We start from the raw sequence: 20,153 nt of genomic DNA, 5'->3' as shown, positions 1-20,153 counted from the left end.
GTGTGGCAGCATCGATGTTAATGGCTGAGAGGAGGTCGCTGCCCATTGGCAAAATTGGCGATAATATGTCCATCATTCCGCATCTCGCTTTGAGACTCAATGTCTTAATGATGAGGCAGAGCGGCCAAAGGGAAGGGAAGAAAAGGAAGCAAATCCTGCTCTCCGGATCCTACTACATGGTGGGACGTCCTGCCCCATGTGCCCGAAGCTCTGCGGCTCGAGAATCGGCCGGTTCATCCACATGAAGACCCACGGCAGGAAGTAGCGACCCTGAGGCATCATCCTCAAATAGACGGACAGGCGAAGGAGAGGACATTCTACTATCAGGTTCAGTGTTGTGAAGAAGCTAGGACACGGAACACCATTAAGACATTGACATAGGTGGTAACTTTGGTGTGAGTGGGGATGATGAAAGATTACTGGGACCAGGCAATTGGACAATGGGCGGATTTGGGAGTGAGATGTCGCACTGTTGGGGGGTCAGTGCTGAGGGAGTGAAACACTGCCAGAGGATGAATACAGAGGTAGTGTTGTACTGTTGGAGGGTCAATACTGAGGTACAGCTGAACGTAGGAGGCTCCTTACTGAAGGAGTGCAGCACTGTTAGAGGGTCAGAACTGATGATGCACTGCGCTGTCGGAGGTTCTGTCCTGAGGGAATGCCGATCTGTCGGTTTGTCAGCACTGAGGGAGCGCCAAACTGTTTGAGGGTCACTACTGAGGATGCGTCCCACTGTTGCATGATCTGTAGTGAGGGTGTGCTGCAGTATCGGAGGCCACTAGTGAGGGAGAGCGGCACGGTTGGGAGGTCAGTATTGACGGTGTACTGCACTGTCGAAGGGTCAGTAGGGAGGGAGTGCTGCAGTTTTGGAGTGTCAATATTGAACGAGTTCCGCACTGCCAGAGGGTCAGTACTGAGAGAATGCCCCACTATCAGAGGGTCAGCTCTGAGAGAGCACAGCACTGTCAGAGGGTCAGGACTGAGAGAATGCCCCACTATCAGAGGGTCAGCACTGAGAGAGCACAGCACTGTCAGAGGGTCAGTACTGAGGGATTGCCGCACTGTCAGAGGGTCAGTACTGAGGGATTGCCGCACTGTCAGAGGGTCAGTACTGAGGGAATGCCACACTGTCTGAGGGTCAGTACTGAGGGAATGCCACACTGTCTGAGGGTCAGTACTGAGAGAGCACAGCACTGTCAGAGGGTCAGTGCTGAGGGAATGCCACACTGTCTGAGGGTCAGTACTGAGGGAATGCCACACTGTCTGAGGGTCAGTACTGAGAGAGCACAGCACTGTCAGAGGGTCAGTGCTGAGGGAATGCCACACTGTCTGAGGGTCAGTACTGAGCGAGCACAGCACTGTCAGAGGGTCAGTACTGAGGGAATGCCACACTGTCTGAGGGTCAGTATAGAGGAAATGCCGCTCTTGCAGAGGGTCAGCTATGAGAGAGCACTGCACTGTCAGAGGGTAAGCACTGAGGGAAAGCCGCACTGTCTGCGGGTGAGTTCTGATGGAAAATCACATTGTCGGATGGTAAGTCATGAAGATGTGTTGCACTCTCGGAGGTTCAATACTGAAGGAGTGCATAATTGTCAGAGTATAAGCACTGAGGATGTCCACACTGTTGCAGTTATAGTTGTGAGGGACGGTCGCACTGTCAGAGGTTCAGGTTTGAGGGAGTGCCGCACTGTTGGAGGGCCATTACTGAGTACGTACCGCCCTGTAGGAGGGTGAGTACTGAGGGAGTGCCACTCTGTTCGAGGGACAGCACTGTTAGATTTCCGCACTGTCAGTCGATCAGTACTGAGCGAGTGCCACACTGTCAGAGGGTCAGCAATGAGGGCGGACTGCGCTGCCGTACTATGAGTACTGAGTGAGTGCAGCACTTTCGGAGAGGCAGTGCAGTGGGAGTGCCACATTATCAGAGGGTCAGTAGTTAGGGACTGCCGCTTTTTAGGCGTGTCAATACTGGGGGAGCGCTGCACTGTCGGCGGGCCAGCACTGAGGGGGTGCTGCACTAGCAGCAATTCTAAGATGCAATAATAATATTTTGCCAATGTTATTAGATCACTGAGTAATCTTCTCCTAAGGAACATAATCTTAATATTAGATTTGGGCCATTCAAGAGTTAATATCAGGAATCACACAATCACACACTAGCCAGTTGGAAGTTGTTGGGTGTGTCAATTGGGAATGTCAAGGCATATGTTGATGGGTATGTGTTACGTAAGGTTATTAAAGTTTCTGTGTACCAGCTGGTCGCTCTCGTAGTAATACAGAGCTGCGTTAGACCCCATGTATCCTTGAACATGGCTTAGGGGTTTTATTAACTTCTCCTGTTCTCATATTTAAAACAGTTTTAGACCCCTTTCTCCTGTTGTACATGTTCCTCAATTTGTGTTTTTTGAGATATCTTATCTTCACCGCTTTTATGAATAGTTGTTGTCAAACAGAGCAAGCTCACAAATACTTATCGGCTGACCTTTCCTTGTTCCTGATACATGGTGTACAGCATTCAAATCTGCTCAGCACAGAACCTGTCACCATCACACAACCTCAGTATTGACAATGGCCCCATGGTCTGGGTGGGGGGAATGAAATATACCCTGCACCCTCGAGTTAGCTCACTGAACCGGCCATTGAAGAACATTAGAAATAGGAGCAGGAGGAGATTAATCTCACCCTGTACATATAAAAAGGACTGTTTGTTCATTTAAAAATAGACGTGAGTAAATTTAGCAGTGAACAGGTTAATTACTGCAACCTGATTTAACCCTTCAAACTGACTTAGTTGCACAGAGACAGAAATATCAGGCAGAGTCTCACACACTGAATTAGCGAATAATACTGACGTTTATTGAACAGAATAAAAATTAAACAACAATGCACTTTCCAAATAATCAAAAACTTATCAATCAACTTGTTCAATGAACTCAAACTTCTCCAATAGTTAATAAGGGGAGACACAGTGGAAAGTATGTGTCTCAACAAAACCCTACTTTCAAATGCACGCCCAATATGTAAGAAGCAGCTGACAATCTTAACCGCGCCCCCGCCTCCCGCACTGACAGCTGTTCACCGAAAGATACAGAACCTTCCTGAGATCCAGACTGACAGGAATTCTCAACTGTCTGCACCCTGGGCCCAGTGCAACACTCCAACTGTTTTTATATTCATTCAGGGGATTAGGGCCTCGCAGGCTGGGAAAGCACTTATTGCCCATACCCGCCCTTGAGAAGGTGGTGCTGAGCTGAGCTGGCTAGTGTCCATGTTGTTTAGATACACCCACAGTGCTGTTATGGAGGGAGTTCAAGGATATTGATCCAGCGACAGTGAAGGAATGGCCGATATATATCCAAGTCAGGATGGTGAGTGGCTTGGAGGCGAACACCCAGGTGCTGCTGTTCCCATGTGTCTGCTGCCCTTGTCCTTCCAGATGGCAGGGGTAATGTGTTTGGAAATTGCTGTCGAAGCAGCGTTGGTGATTTGCTAAGTTTACCTTGTAGATAGTACACGCTCCTGATGCTGTGTGTCATTGGTGGAGGGATTGAAATTTTTTTGATGTGGTGCCAATCAAGCGAGGCTGCTTTGTCCTTGATGTTGTCGAGTGTCTTGAGTGTTGTGGGAGATGCACTGATACACGCAAGTGGAGAGCAATCCATCACACCCTGACTTGTACTTTGTAGATGGTGGGCAGACACTGGCGCGGTCAGGGGGTGAGTTACTTGCAGCAGGATTTCCTGATTCGGATCAGCTCTTGTCGGCACTGTATTTATTTGGCTAGTCCAGTTCAGTTTCTGATATTCAAGCCTTTGAATGTCAAGGGGCGATGGTTAGCGTTTCGTGATGGAGAATGTAAATGCCTGGCACTTGTATGGCGCGACTATGACTTGCCACTTGTCCGCCAAAGGCTGCGTATTGTCCAGGCCTCGCTTCGACTGGACATGGGCTGCTTCAGTGTCTGAGGAGTCCCGAACGATGCTGGACATTGTGCAATCTTCACCGACATCCCCGCTTCTGATCTGATGATTGAAGGAAGGTTATTGATGCAGCCGCTGAAGATGGTTGGCCCAAGGACTCTAGCCAGAGGTATTCCGGCGGCGATATCATCTCCACCTGGGAGCCACACTGACAGGAATTCTCCACTGACTGACCCCCCGGGCCCAGTGCCACACTCTCCATTTCCACCCTGAGAGGAATCTCCCCACTGTCCCCGAGGGACAGAAGTGATTTTCCTTCGCTTGGTGTCCACATCGAGGCGTTTCTGTATTTCACACCCTAGAGATTTGTCACACCATCTTCGGCCATGTCGTTCCAAATGGCTGATTGGTCACTCATGCAACCAGGGCTAACGTCATTGGTTCCAGCTCATTGCTCACGTTGACTTCAAATGCATAGAAATTCTTCCTAAAGTCTGTTTTTCATAGTTGATGCATTGTTCCTAAGTGGCCAGATCGAAAAAGAATAGTACGGACCCGTGCTCTTATTTCCCATTTTTTAATGGTGTTCCATTTTAAGCATACCAGACCGGTTCAGATCAGTATTCTTATTTATCAGTTTTTACTGTTTTTATTTTCAGTGCACGTGCCCACATCCCCCCACAACCTCATCCAGTTCTGGAGTCTCCATCCCGGATGTAATCTCTCTGCATCTACCAACAGATCTACATCAGAAACTGAGAAGCTTCAATGGAATTTGTCTTTTTGTTTGAACATCAGAGCCCCAATTTGCTCCAGATCTCTGATGAATGTACAAAACTCTCATCCTGGGTACCGATCGAGTGAACATTTGCCACGCCTTATCTAAGTCAAACATATCCTACCTCAGGTCAGAGGAATTAAACCGTTTTCCTTCAGCTGAGATCACCAAAAAAATAGGAGCGCGAGTCGTCCATTCGGGCCCAAGATCCTTCACCACCTTTCGATACAATGGTGCCTGTTAACATTGTGTCCGGACCTCCACTTTCACTGACTTAAATCTTGTAAAATTGCAGTAAGACTTCCACTTCTTGTGAAGTACAAACACATCATTTATCTTCCCACTCTACCCGTGAGCTAACCTGTACTGTGTCCTGTACACGGATTCCAAATTCCCTCCGAGCATCAACATTAAAAATGGCCTCAACATTTATTAACTATTCTGTTCTTCTATTCTTCTTGTGAAAGAGGATAACCTCACATTTCTACATTACACTCGACCTGCCACCGTATTACTCGATCACTCAACCTGCCGCTATATCTTTCCAGATATTTGTGTGCTCCACACAGTTTTACAGTGATGCAAGTAAGCAGGGTAGAGATATTTCCACCAGCAGTGACTCCGCCGGATTCATTGGGTGGACTGTCCTTCTGGAAGCTGGCTGCACGAGCATTCAGGCAAAGTTTTCTCAAAATAGACGTCAATCGACAGGGCGCTGTTTCCGGATGGTGGACACGTGTCTCTTGCCGCTAGTTCCTGCTTTCTCAACTCCCCAGTAGCCAACATTCCAAGGGAACACTCTGAAACTCTCCCTGAAGTGAGACAGCATGGACGTTTATGACTGGGAGGAGCTCGCTGCCATTCGGACAAAATGGCGACAAGGTGTCCATCATTCGGCATCACGCTTTGAGTCTCCATATCTTCATGTTGAGGCGGAGCGGCTGCAGGGAAGGGAACGAAATGAAGCAAAAACTGCTCTCCGGATCCCACTACCTGGTAGGATGTAATATGCCATGTACTCGAAGGTCTGCGGTTGGAGATTCGGCCTGCTCATCCACATGAAGACCCACGGAAGGCCGTAGCCACCCCGAGGAGACATCAGCATAGAATCGAGGGACAGCCGAATCTGATGACAATTTACTATCCAGCTTATAAAGAATAACAGACGCCCGAGAGTGAGTTATAGACTGGAATCTAATTAAAGGGTTTGTGGTGGTTTATATATAGGATAACAGATATACCGAAACTGAGTTCTTGGCTGGAATCTAATGGAGGAGTTCAGGGTGGTTTATATATAGGATAACAGATAACCCGGAAGTGAGTTACAGGCTGGAATCTAATGGAGGAGTTCAGGGTGGTTTATATATAGGATAACAGATGCCAGGGAGTGAGTTACAGACTGAAATCTAATCGAGTGGCTCAGGGGGCTTATATATATAGAATGACAGATTTCCAGGAGTCAAGCACAGAATGGAATCTAATCGAGGGGTTATTGGTTGTTTATACATAGAATAACTGATAACTGAGAGTGAGTTACAGACTGGAATCTAATTAAAGGGTTTGTGGTGGTTTATATATAGGATAACAGATATCCCGGAAGTGAGTTATAGGCTGGAATCTAATAGAGGAGTTCAGGGTGGTTTATATATAGGATAACAGATATCAGGGATTGAGTTACAGGCTGGAATATAATTAAGGTGTTCGGGGCGGTTTATATGAAGAATAACAGATACCTGGATGTGAGTTACAGACTGGATACTAATCGAGGGGTTCGGGGGTTTATAAATAGAATAAAAGATAGCCAGAAGTGAGTTACAGACTGAAATCTAATCGAGGGATTCGTGGGTTTATATATAGAATCGCAGATACCCGGCAATGAGTTACAGACTGAAGTCTAATCGAGGGGTTCGGGGGTTTATATACAGGATCATAGATACCCGAGATTGAGCTGAAGACTGGAAGCTAATCGAGTGGTTCGGCGTGGTTTATATATAAATCATATGTATATAATATATATATATAGAATAACAGATGCCTAGGTGAAAGTTACAGACTGGAATCTAATTGAGGAGTTTGGTGTGTTTTATATATGCAATAACAGTTACCTCTGAGTGAGTTATAGACTGAAATCTAATGGAGAGTTTCGGAGTGGTTTACATAAAGATAAACAGATACTCTAGAGTCAGTTACAGGTTGGGGTGTTCGGAGTGGTTTATATATAAATCATATGCATATAAAATATATAGAATAACAGAAGCCCGGGAATGCGTTACAGGCTGGAATCTAATCCATGTGTTTGGGGTGGTTTATATATAGAACAACAGATACCCGGGAGTGAGATAGAGTAGACTGGAATCTAATCGAGCGTTTCGTGGTGGTTTATATATAGAATAACAGATACCCGGGAGTGAGTTGCAGACTGGAATCTAATCGAGGGGTTCGGGGTGGTTTATATATAGAATAACAGATACCCGGGAGTGAGTTGCAAACTGGAATCTAATCGAGGGGTTCGGGGTGGTTTATATATAGAATAACAGATACCCGGGAGTGAGTTACAGAGTAGAATCTAATCGAGGTGTTCGGAGTGGTTTATATTTGAAGCATATGTATATAGTATATATAAAATAACAGATTCCTAGGTGAAAGTTACAGACTGGAAACTAATTGATGAGTACGGTGTTTTTCATATGTACAACAACAGTTACTTGGGAGTGAGTTATAGACTGGAATCTAATCGAGGGGTTCGGGGTGATTTATATATAATAATAACAGATACCCGGGACTGAGTTACAGAAAGGAATCTAATCGAGGGTTTCGGGGTGGTTTATATACAGATTCAGAAATACCAGGGATTGAGTTGCAGGCTGGAGTTTCATTCAGGTGTTCGGGGTGATTTATATATAAATCATATGTATATAATATATATAGAATAACAGAGGCCCGGGAATGCATTACAGACAGGAATCTAATCCAGGTGTTTGGGGGTGGGGGGGGAGGGGGTGGGGGGGTGGGGGTGGGGTGGGGGTGGGTGGTTATACATAGAATGACAGAGTCCCGGGAATGAGGTACAGTCTGGAATATAATCGAGCGGGTTTTGATGGATTACATATAGAATATTAGATACCCGGAATTGAGTTGCAGACTGTAAATTAATCAAGGGGTTTGTTATGGTTTATATTTAGAACAAAAAATACCCAGGAGTGAGTTACAGAAAGGAATCTAATCGAAGGGTTTGGGATGTTTCATATATAGGATAACAGACACCGGGCTGTGAGTTACGGACTGGAATCTAATCGGGGGTTCAGGGTGGTTTATATATAGGATAACAGATACCCGGGAGTAAGTTACAGACTGGAATCTAATCGAGCTGTTCTGGATCGTTTACTTACTGAATAACAGTTACTGGGTGTGAGTTACAGTTTTCTTTTTCCTTCTGAATCTTTTCCCCTCTGTCTCTTTCCCCACTCTGTCTCTTTCCCCATATCTCATTCCCTGTCGCCCTTTCTCCCTCTCTCATTTCCCCCACCTCTCTTTTCCCCGTCTCTACTTTCACCCCTATGTCTGTCCCCCTTCTCTCTTCCCCCCTCTCTTTGTCCACCCTGTCTTTTTCCCCTCTGCCTCTTTCCCCCTCTTTCTCTTCCCCAGCCCCTCTCGTACACCCAGTGAGACTTTCCCCGCTGTCTCTTTACCTCCTCTCCCTTACCCCTGTCTCTTTCCCCCTAGTCTCTTTACCCCCTCTGTCTCTCTCCCCCCTCGGTCTTTCGCCCCCTGTCTCACCCCGCCCCCCGCAAATTACTTCACCCCTCAAGTTTCTTCCCCCGCAAATTATTCCCCCCGCAAATTATTCCCTCCCACAGAATATTACCCCCGCAAATTATTCCAGGGTAGATTTCCCCCTGCAAAGTTTTACCCCTGCAAAATTTCCACCCCTGAAAATTATTGCCTCCCACAAATTTCCCCCCTGCAAATTATTCCCCTCAAAATTTCACACCCCCCTCGCTGATTATTCCCCCCTCAAATTTTACACCCCCTGCAAACTTTTCTCCACGCACATCTTCCCCTCAGAAATTTTCCCTCCGCAAAATTCCCCTCCCCCCCGCCAAAATATGTTCCTCCCCGCAATTTATTCAGCCCTGCAAATTAGTCACCTCAAAAATCACCCCCCAGGAAAAAACATTTTAAGTGCCAAATTTTCCCGCCTTCAGAAATTCACCCTCCCGAAAATTCCATCTGCAATCCCCCCTGCAAATTGCTTTCCACATTTTTGCACCTGAAAATTTTGCCTCCCGCAAAATTTGCTCCACCCACAAATTTTCCTCTCCGCCTATCTCCCTTCCACCTCTCGTTGACTGACCCTGCCTCCCCTGTCTGACTAACTCCCCTCTTCTCTCACTGTATATCTCTGCCCCCCGCGAGTCCATCTTCCCTCTCTATTTTTCCTCCCCTCTCTTTCTGGTTGCCCCCGCTCTCTGTTTGAATTCCACCCCCATTTCTCTAAACCCCTCACAAACATTCTACCTCTATTTCCCCCTCTGTCTAGTTTCCCCCTCCCTCTCTTTACTTGCCTTCTCTCTCAATCCGATTACCCTCTCTGTGTAATTCTCCAACTCTACGCTGTCTGATTCCTCCCTGTCTAATTTCCCCCTTTCTGTCTATATAACTCCCTCAAATTCCCCCCCTCTATCTTTGTACCTCCCCCTCTATCTCTTTAATTCCCCCTCTAGATCTCAAATGCCCCCTCTGTCTCCAATTAGCCCGTATCTCCAATTACACCTCTCTGTCTAATTCTGTCTTTCTCTAATTTCCCCCCTCTGTCTAATCCTCTCTGAATAATCCCCCTTTCACTTATGCTCACTTTCACTGTAATTATCCCATCTCTAAACCCCCACTCACTCTAATCGCCCCATCTGGCTCTAAACCTCTTTCTAATTTCGCCCTCAGGACTAATTAACCCTCTGCTCTAATTCCCTTTGTCTAATTTCCCCCGGCTCTCTCCAATTCCCCTACCTCTCTCTATTTATATTTTCTCTCTAATTGCTGCTCTCTCTTTCTAATTACCCACTCCCTGTAATTACCCCCCACTGTCTTTTCCCCCCTGTCTAATTCCCCAACTCTCTTTCTCTATTTTCAGCTTTTTCTAATTTCCCCTTCTCCCTAATTCTCCCCATATCTAATTGCCCCTCTTTCTCTAATTACCCCCATGTCTAATTCGCCCCCACTCTTTATCTAATTTCCCCTTTTCCTAATTTCCCCACACTCTCCCTATTTCTCCCTCTCAGTCTAATTCACCCTCTCTAATTCCCCCTCTGTCTAATTACCTCCCAATCTCTCGAATAACCCCCATGTACCTAATTCCCCCACTCTGTCTAATTTCCTCCCACTTTCACCAATTCCGCCCCATGTATCTAATTCCTTGTCTCTGTCTAATTTCCTCCCACTCTCCCAAATTATCCCCCCCATGTGTCTAATTCCCCCTCTGTCTAATTCTCCTTCCCCTGAGCAGCCCCCCTGTATTTTAATGGAATATCTATCCCGAACCCCGGAAATTACCCCCGTGCAAATGTTCACCCCCTGCAAATATTCTTCCCCATGCAAATTTTGCACCCCTCAACTGTTACCTCCCCGCAAATATGTTCCCTCCCGCAAACCACCCACCTCCAAATTTACCCCTCCCGCAAACCTCTCCCACCCGCAAATTCCACCCTCGTAAATTTCCACCTAACGCAAAATCCCCCCACGAAAAATTTCCACTCCCGCAAATTAAACCACGCAAATTCGCATGCAAATTTTCCCCCAGTGCAATTTCCGCCCCCGAAATTTTTCCAACCCCGCAAATTTTCCACCCTCAAATTTATCCCCCCTACCAATTTCTCCCCTCATGTTTCCCCCATCAAAATTTCCTCCCGCAAATCTCCACCCGCCAAGATTCCCCCCACTCAAATTCACACCCCCAAGAATTCCCCCCCTGCAAATTTTTTGCCGTGCAAATTCACACCCCCGATGAATTTCACCCTCTACAAATTATCGCTCACGAGCTTTACCCCCACATATTAACCCCCCAAAGTTTCCTCTGCAATCCCAAACCGAAAATTGTCCCCCAAAATGACCCACCTGCAAAGTTTGCCTCCAGCATAATTCCCCCCTCCACAACTTTTCCTCTCTCTCTGTCTATCTCCCTCCCACCTCTCGGTGCGTGACCCTGCCTCCCGTCTATGACTAACACGCCACCTCTCTCCCTAACTACCCCAACTCTCTCCTGGTCTAATTGCCCCCTCTCTCTCCTGCTCTTCCCTCTCTGTTCATCTCCCTCCTCAGTCTACCTCTGCCCTCACTGCTCCATCCGCCTCCTCCCTCTGTCTATTTGCACCCCTCTCTGTCTGACTCCCACGCCCTCTCTATAACCCTCTCTATCTCACCCTTTCTAATTATCTCATCTCTGCCTAACTCTCTCCTCTCTGTCTAATCTTCTCTCCCGCCCCTCTAATTCCACCTCTCCATCTAATTACTCCCCTCTCTATGCCTAACTCGCCTCTCTGTCTAATTCCCCCCTTTCATTACAACTCCCCCCTCTCTCTCTCTTCCTGTCTATGTCTTTATCCACCCCAGTCCATCGCCGCTTTCTTTTCCCCCGCCTCTCTTTCTAATTACCAACTCTCTGTCTGACTCCCACCCCCATCTGTCTAAACCCCTCCCTACCTTTTCACCTCTAATTCCCCCTTTCTGTCTAATTTCCCCTGTCTAATTACTCCCTAAAATTTCCCCCTCTCTCAAACTCCCCCTCTATGTCTCTAACTCCCTCTCTATCTCTCTCTCTCTCTAATTCCCCCTCCCTCTCTCTCTCTATAATTCAGACAGAGAGAGAGAAAAGTATGGGCAGAGAGAGAGAGTGAGAGATGGGCAGACAGAGAGAGCAAGAAATTTTGAGTGAGAGAGAGCGAGAGATGTAGAGAGAGAGGGAGAGAGATGTAGAGACAGAGCGTGAGAGATGCAGAGAGAGAGAATGCAGCTGTGACGTAGGACAAAAGAATGATCCACATAGAGAGAGAGATGTGTAGAGAGAGAAAGATGCAGAGAGGCTGAGAGACAACGTCAGATATAGAGAAAAGTAGAGGACAAGGAGGGGGGAGATTGGAAAGAACGGAGTGACAAAGTTTCAGAGAGTGATGCAGAGAGAGTTGTAGGAAGAGATGAAAAGGGAAAGTTTTCACAATTCTGAGAGGCCGATATACAAAGGACGTGGAGAAATGGGGATTGAAAGAAAGATGTGCGGAAGCAATTAGGAACATGGAGGGAGGAGCAGAGATACAGCGAAAGGAAGAGGTGGAAGGATTGAACTCGATGGGATCATATTGGGCTCTCTGCAGCACCGTGTCTCAACCTTGATACCCCTGGGTAAAACCACCATTCCCCAACCAGCACCCCCAACCACCCCCCACCCCCCACCCCCCCCCCCCCCCCCCACCCCCACCCTGCCCCGCCCCTACGCCGACACTGAACCCAATCGTGAAAATTCCGCATGTCCTTTCTCCGGGTATAAGAATGAGTGACAAAGACACGGATACATTTTTATTATTGTTTTTCTCTCCGGTTATAGCTCTTGTCCGAGGATTCCTCGCGGCAAATCGATTCTCTCTCTGCATCTTCCGAGTTGCAGCTGCCAAATCCATTCTCCTTGGGGTGGGGGGGTGGGGTGGGGGGTGGGGGGGGGGGGGGGGGGGGGGTTGGGGCGGGGTGGGTGGGGAGAGAGAGAGAGAAAAAGAAGTTGATTAAAATAAAGCAGAGATTATTGAAACATAAAAAACACAGCAAGATCCACGGGCTCTTCTCACTCACATCCACAATCTCGGAGGGGCGGTGGAGTGGGTTTAGAGGCATCATTTAAAAAAAACATCCCCTTTTATTCAACAGAGAAATGTGAACAGATTTGAAATAAGATGAAGGTGCAAATGTTTCGTGACCAGCCCTCTCCCTCTGTGTTTAACCTGCCAGATCCAGCTGCTTTACTGCCTGATTGTACACAACACACAAACATTGATCATTCCCCTCTCACCGTCCATCTCCCATTCACTGTCCCCACCCCCTCTACCTGCTCACTCCAGGCCTGTTGATGTTTGTACACTAAATATTCACATTGCACTTTCCACTTCTAACACTGTCACCTCTCCCTCTCCCTTTCTCGCTCTGTTTCTCTCCCCCTCCCTCTGTACCTCTCTGACCCACCCCATCCCTGCTCACCTTTCCATATCTCTCTCTCCCGCTTGATAATCTGTCGCTATCGCTGTTCTTTTTACCTTCCTCAGGATCGAACTAATTTGAAAGTCACTCTGAAAAGCTTCTGTCTGACCATTTTAAATAACGATGCACTGTGTTTTTTTTTATATTTATCGATGATTTACTGAGAGAAATGGCGAGGGGTTGGATATGTGAACAATCCTCAATCAGCCCATCAGTAAACTGAACTCGGGGAGGATAACCAGGGTTGAAGTGTAGGACAGGCTGCAGGCCAGGCAAGCACTGCAAGTTCCCACAAGCAAGGTGATGTTAGCCAGGTATCCTTCCCCCCTCCTCAACTCCAGAAAAGGCTAATCTACCTCCTTTAAAGTGGGGTCGAGTGGGATGAGGGTGGGTTGGAACTGATTGTTTTGCCAAACCATCTGCAGAAGCCTTACGATGATCAGAGGTTCTGTGCGTGTATATTTTTTCTGTGCATACATACGCTGCTCATGGAGCATCTGCACACAGTATTTCACAGTTCATGATGAATTAATGTGATGATATGAGGACACTCAATAGTTGTGGGTTTGTGTATTGTCCCCACAGGAAGGCACTGAGTTGCTGGGTCATATCCAGGGACAGCTCATTCCTAACTGGAGTCAGACAGGATGGCAGCTGGGGAAAGGGCAGTTCCGCTTCAGCGGCAAATATTTAACAAACCGAAAGCGTCCTAAAATTAGAAATATTTAACCACCTGTGTAACTCATCTCCTGATTCATCAAAGCAAAAATATTTTTGCCACACAAATGACAGGCAATGCCCTGGTGATCAGAGCTGGTTGGATTAATCTAGCTGCGGCCAAAGGAGGGATTGATTAATAATTCTTCAGAGTAACTTCACCGGATTTTGGACACGACACTTTTATTTAAGAATGTCAGGTAATGACCATCTCCAACAAGAGAGAATCCAACCATCGCCCTCTTGACGTTCAATGGCATTACCATCACAGAACCACACTATCAGCATCCTGTGGGTTACCATTGAGCAGAAACTGGACTGGAATAGCCATATAAATACTGTGACTACAAGAGCCGGTCAGAGGCTGGGAATCCTGCGCTGAGTAACTCAGCTCCTGACTTCCCAAAGCCTGTCCACCATCTTCCAGGCAGGATCCTGATGGAATAATCCCCATTTCCCTGGATAACTGCAGCTCCAATAACACTCAAGAAGCTTGAAACCAACCAGGACAAAGCACCAAAATTGTTCGGCACCCCACTCACAAATATTCACTCCCTCCACCACCGATGCACAGTGGCAGCAGTGCGTACCGTCTACAAGATGCACTGCAGCTACTCAGCAAGGCTCCTTCTTCAGCACCCCTCAAACCCGCGACTACTACCATCGAGAAGGGGAAGGGCAGCAGGAACATGGTAACCTGTAGGTTCCCCTCCAAGCCACTCACCGTCCTGACTTGGAAGTATGTCGGCCGTTCCTTCACTGTCGCAGGGTCAAAATCCTGGAACTCCCTCCCTAACAGGACAGTGGGTGTACCTACACCACAGGGACTGCAGTGGTTCAAGAAAGCACCTCACCACCGCCTTCTCAAGGGCAACCAGTGAATGGCAAATAACGCTGCTCTAGCCAGTGAGCCCATCGCACACAATTCAACAAAAGACATCGATAATCCAGGGTGGGAGGGATTAAGAAAGATAGCATGGGAGGAAAATGTAGAAAGAGAGCGAAGAAATAGGAAACGCACGTAATGAAACAGAGTAAGTGAACGTGACCGAACAAGACAAATTAATGGAGAAGCACGTAGGGAAAGAGGGAGAAATCAAGGGTGGAGAACGGCAGAGGGAGAGACAGAAAGAGAGAGTGAGAAAGAGAGAGGGAATAAGAAGGAAGGAGGAAGCAATAGAGGTTGAAAGCGGGGGTGAGACAGAGTCAGATGGAGAGAAAGAGAGAGAGGGCAGAGGGACGTCACAGGAAATACAAAGAAAATGTAAGGGAGACTGTTCAATCACACCTTTCAGAGCCGCAGGATATCCCAGAGTTTCCTCAGAGAGTGAAATAACGTTAACATTTCCCACTGTTGTGAAGAGGAGAGCATGAAAGTCAATTTGTGTACAGCAAGATCCCACAAGCATCAGTGGCATAATGGCTGGAGAACCTGGTTTGTTGATAGTGGGTCGATGGATAAACATTGGGACATTCAGACTTTAATTTCTGTATATCCGGCTCTGGTACATTCTGTGGATCCATTGCTTTCTGACTCATGTGAATGAAACTGGCTGCGTCGATCACCGCCTCTTGTCCGTGTCTCATTTCTCACTCGGATCGCTTTGTCATAATATTGACAGGGAGGCGAGGTCAAAACATGGCAGGGTCACATTGACATCTTACAACTCCAATGTTGCCATGCGTGTAGAATATGGCAGGGTCTCATTGGCATCTTGTAGCTCCTGAATTGTTGTGCTATCAGAATCAGAACTTCAGAGCCAATGCCAAAGGTTCGCCACCCATATTCCTGGGTTTGTCAAACCCCACTTACAGGATGGTGGTACCAGGCTTGAGAGCATAGAGGCATACAATAGGCATGGGCTTGCACTGGGAGTGCTCATTATTGACTCCATGCTCTATGGTGTCAGAAGGCATGAGGGCAAACAGGGGAATGAGAAACTCCTGCTGATTTCCACCTACCACTCTCCGAATATGATCAATTCTAAACAGCACATGGAAGAAGCACTGAGCATATCAAGGACACAGAATGTTCTCTGCTTTGCGAACTGCATGTCCATCACCAAGAGTGGCTCAGGGTGACCGTTATAGACCCAGGTGGCCGAGCCCTGAAAGGCAGAATAGGCCTGAGGCAGGTGAACCAACAAGAGGGGAAATTCTATTTGGCCTCATGATCACCAATCTACCTGCTGCAGATGCATCTGTCTCTGACGGTGATGCTAGGAATGACCACCGCACAGTCCTTCTGACAACCGACCTCTGTCTTCACACTGAGGACACAGTCCATTGTGTTGTGTGACACGCATTGCTTTCAATGGGATAGATTCACAACAGGTCACACGGCTCAAATCTCAACATCCATGAGGGGCCGTGGGCCATCAGCAGCAGCAGAATTTAATTCATAAATAATCTGCAGACCATCGCCCGGCATACTCTTCATCCTACCATGACCATTACCTTTCAAACAAGGAAACAGTAATGGTTCTCGGCCAATGGAATGAGAACTTCTGATTTTTCTACAACAATCTAGCCTTAAATTGAGCCCGTTCCTTACAACTATCGACCTCATTCTACCCTTCTAGCCAATTGGCATTCAGTTTTGCCATCTGTTGAATGATAATGCTGGACTCTCCAGTGCCCCGAAGAAAAATGTTTCCAAATTACAAACTCAGCTTCAGAGGGCAGGAGACGATGTAAAGACCAGCAGCCGCCACATCTGACGATCCAACCCTGTGGGCCGTCACCCCATTCAGGCATTGCTCTATTTGCTCAGGCTTAAGTTACCAATGGCTCTTCATAACAACTGAGAAATTTAAGATCTTAATTCCTACGCACTTTCAGAATGTTGTTAAGTTGACCTATAGTTGGTAACTCTTTCAATGACAATGTGCTGTAACATAACTTTAAGGAGAAAAGGCAGCACAGATGGAACGGAGGTTATAATTGATAATACAATTATGTCCTTGGGCTGCGGAGAGTCTAGCGTTATCATTCACCAGAAGCCAAAACTGAATGCTGATTGGCTAGAATGGTGGACTGAGGGCAACAATTGTAAGGAACGTGCACATGTTAAGGCTAAATTGCTGTAGGAAAGACAGATGCTCTCGCCCCATTGGTCGAGAATGGTCAAATTGGAGTACCAGCTAAGGTTGGTATGTTGTAGCGAAGCACTCTTACCATTGGTTGAGAATCGCAAAGATTTGCAAAGGGCAGGTAAAAGATTCTGCCTTTCCATTGAAGATAACATATAGCCTAAAGAATTTTATAAATAATACGCATAAAAGACGTAGAATTAGAAACAAAATGGAATTGGAGTAAATAATGGGACTTTAGCTTGGCAAATCCCCAGGGTCATTTCGTTTCAATCCCAGCAATTGAAGGAAACTGCTGAGATATTGCGCATGTCTGGTCTGTAATATCCTGCAGTTCCGTTCATCTGAGAATTATTCCTTGAGGCTGGGTAATTCTAAAAACCACTTTGTTGTTTAAGAATGGGATGAGAGAGAGAGATAGAGATAGAGAGAGAGAGAGAGAGAGAGATGGAGACGAAGCAATTGCCGACAAGTTACCCTAAGGTGAGTTGTCAGGCGTGGAAGGAATGCAGGATATGTTTATCAGAAATGATAGCTGGGCTACAAAGGAAAATAGACTGGTGAGATTACACAAATAATGCTTGTACTCGCTGGAATTTGGAACATTCCAACATATCTCTGAAGGATTCAAGTTGTTAAGGGGAACAGATAAGATTATACAGAGAAACTATGTTCACTGATGGAGGAGACACAGGCTATGGGACAGGGTCTAAAAGGTCTTGTCAGACTGTTCAGTACAACATTTAGAGAACACCGCAATACACAAGGAGCGATACACATCGGTAACTCCCTCAGCAACAGATACGAGATCAAGTCTTAATATTTATCTGTAAAATTGATAAGTTCCTGTGGCCCAAGGGTATTAAGCTCCCCGGGCAATGATGCCTACAGGGATTCAGATCACACATTTCCCATAACCTTGTGGAATGCCAGCATGTGCATTTTGCACACAGGCGGCCGGGAGGCAGATGAGACTCTGTGCTGGGGCGAATCGTTCCTGCCAGATCCTGGCGCCCATGTTCTAGGCTGTCAGATGGCACGGCTACTGGTATCCGGTCAGTTCCGTGATTGAGGCAAATGTTTAACAGGCTTATAAGTAGCCCGAGACCAGCACTACGTGTTGCAAGGATGGCCAGAATGGTGTCCGAAATTGGTGCAGGGTGAACTCCCAACAAGTATTCCGCCCCCTTCCATATCCTTCGCCTATCCATTCTTTGAATGTGTGCCGCAATTGCGAGGCCAACATGTATTGGCCATCCCTAACTGCCCATGAGAAATTGCTGGCGATCTGTTTCCCTTTACTGCTGCAGCCTATGTGTTGCCTGAACACCCACAGTGCAGGCGGAGAGTGAGATTTGCTGCGGGACATGAGGTTACAGGTTGCCTTTGAGCGCAGTCCTGCCTCTGCGGCAGGTGGCCCACAGTGCCTCACAGATGCCCGCTTTTGCGATGCCGGACACAGTTGGGACTGGCACACAAAACGATGGAAGGTGCCCTCAGAGTGAAGACTGTACTTTGCCGCTACAAAGACTTTGTGCCGGTCCCTCCTGCCGATACCCATCATGGACAAATTCATCTGCTCAAGGGTAGATTAGTGAGGACAGGGGCCAAGCAAGTTTTCCCCCTCTTGTTGCTTCTCTCACCGCCTGGTACTGCAAGAAGGAAGTGAAACAAAATGGAAGGCTTTGATCGGTGCAGGCTTGGAGGGCCGAAGGACCTATTCCTGTGCTGTACTTTTCTTTGTTCTTCTTCTTTGGTTTCGCTGCTGCCTGGTTACGGGGGCTTAGAAAGGCAGGTCCTCTCTCAGAAACTCACGCAAAAGCTAGAAACAGCAGGTTTGATTTGGATGCTGTTGGAGTTCAGCACGTTTTGACGATAGTTGCCAGGCAGGAACAGTCTAGAGGGGGGCAGATTGCCAGGCCCAAGCTAAAGAAGGCCCCATGTAATCCAAGGGAGTGGTACAGTTGCAAGTCCCAAGCAGGCTTTCGAGCTAACGGACGGACAGGGACCTTCCTTTCCTTCCAGACTGTCTGAAATATCCTTCAACACTCAGCCAAGTCAGCTAGCAGTGTTTCTGCAGAGTCACTGTTACTTCTAGTTATTGAAGACCCCTCACACCCAGAGCACAGCCGGTGCCATCTTTGCAATCCGAGCTGAGGTTACACTTGGACAAACGTGACCCCAATTGAAACCCAACTTGATAGAAACTAACGTTTGTTTCTTTGTTTAGACACGTGGAGGAGGCTACCGAAGATTCACTGAAGTCAGCTGAGGAACTTTTGACTAGAGAACAAAACATTTATTAAAGAAGAAAAGTTGAATCATGTTACAATATTTCTTCATCCACAACTATACCTTCACAGAAATACACAGGTTTGTAAGGATATCAGAAGTTACAAAAGCTATCTTACACTCCAATGCTCACAGTAAGTACAAAGTCCAATAGGCACCGTGCAATCAGATACACAACACTCTGAAATAGCGTGACAGCTGCCACCTCAACCAGGTGCAATGGATAGTTCCTCAACTCCGCCCAGTCCCTTGTCACAGCGTGAGCCAACTAGTCTCACTGAACCCCATCTTTCACGCGATGGCTCGCAATTTCCATTCCACACCTTGGAATCCTCTCCTAAAACAATACTTTCACCCAGACGCTTTAAAACGTCAGAATGTCCCAATATTCCGTCAATATTCAAGTGACTTCATTGATTTAACTTCGGGGAGAAATTTAGCCCTTGTCAAGCTACCCTTGAGGAATACTAATTGGATAACCTGTTTGTGATTTTAGTGGAGGGAAACATTTTTCCCAGGGCCAATTTTCATCCAGTTCTGGGCGCAGACTATTTTCCAGGCTGGGACATCTGGTGGTCAGTAGCAAGAGTGGAAATTGCAGTCGCACAATCCAAAACTTTTAACTCCTACTTAGACACAAGGGTGGTGCTGGAGGACTGAAGAATTACAAATGTAACACGCGTGTTCAAAGCAGAGTACGGACATAATGCTAGCAACTACTGGTCAGTAAGATTTACTTCTAAAGTGGTGAATCTTCTAGAAAACGTAGCGTTCACGTGAATAATTGTGAGGTTATTGAGGGAAGCCAGAATTCATATATTAAAGGAAAATCGTGTTTAACTAACTTGCAGGAGTTTTTTCTTTTAGGAAGACGTAACAAGAAGGTTGATCAGGGCAATAAGGTAAAAGCAAAACTCTGGAGATGCTGGGAACCCGAATCAAAAACAGAAAAAGATGGAAAATACTTGGCAGACCTGACAACATCTGTGGAGAGAGAAACAGAGTTGACGTTCCGATCCTTGTGGCTCTGAAGCTGTTAAGAAGATTCATACGGACTCGAAATGTTAACTTTGTTTCTCTCTTCACAGATGTTCACAGATCTGCTGAGTTATTTCCATC

Source organism: Cetorhinus maximus, unplaced genomic scaffold (genome assembly GCF_964194155.1).
Source record: "Cetorhinus maximus unplaced genomic scaffold, sCetMax3.hap1.1 HAP1_SCAFFOLD_641, whole genome shotgun sequence".
Classification (NCBI taxonomy): domain Eukaryota; kingdom Metazoa; phylum Chordata; class Chondrichthyes; order Lamniformes; family Cetorhinidae; genus Cetorhinus; species Cetorhinus maximus.
The sequence above is the reverse complement of the archived record's forward strand: the minus strand, read 5'-3'. Positions refer to the sequence as shown.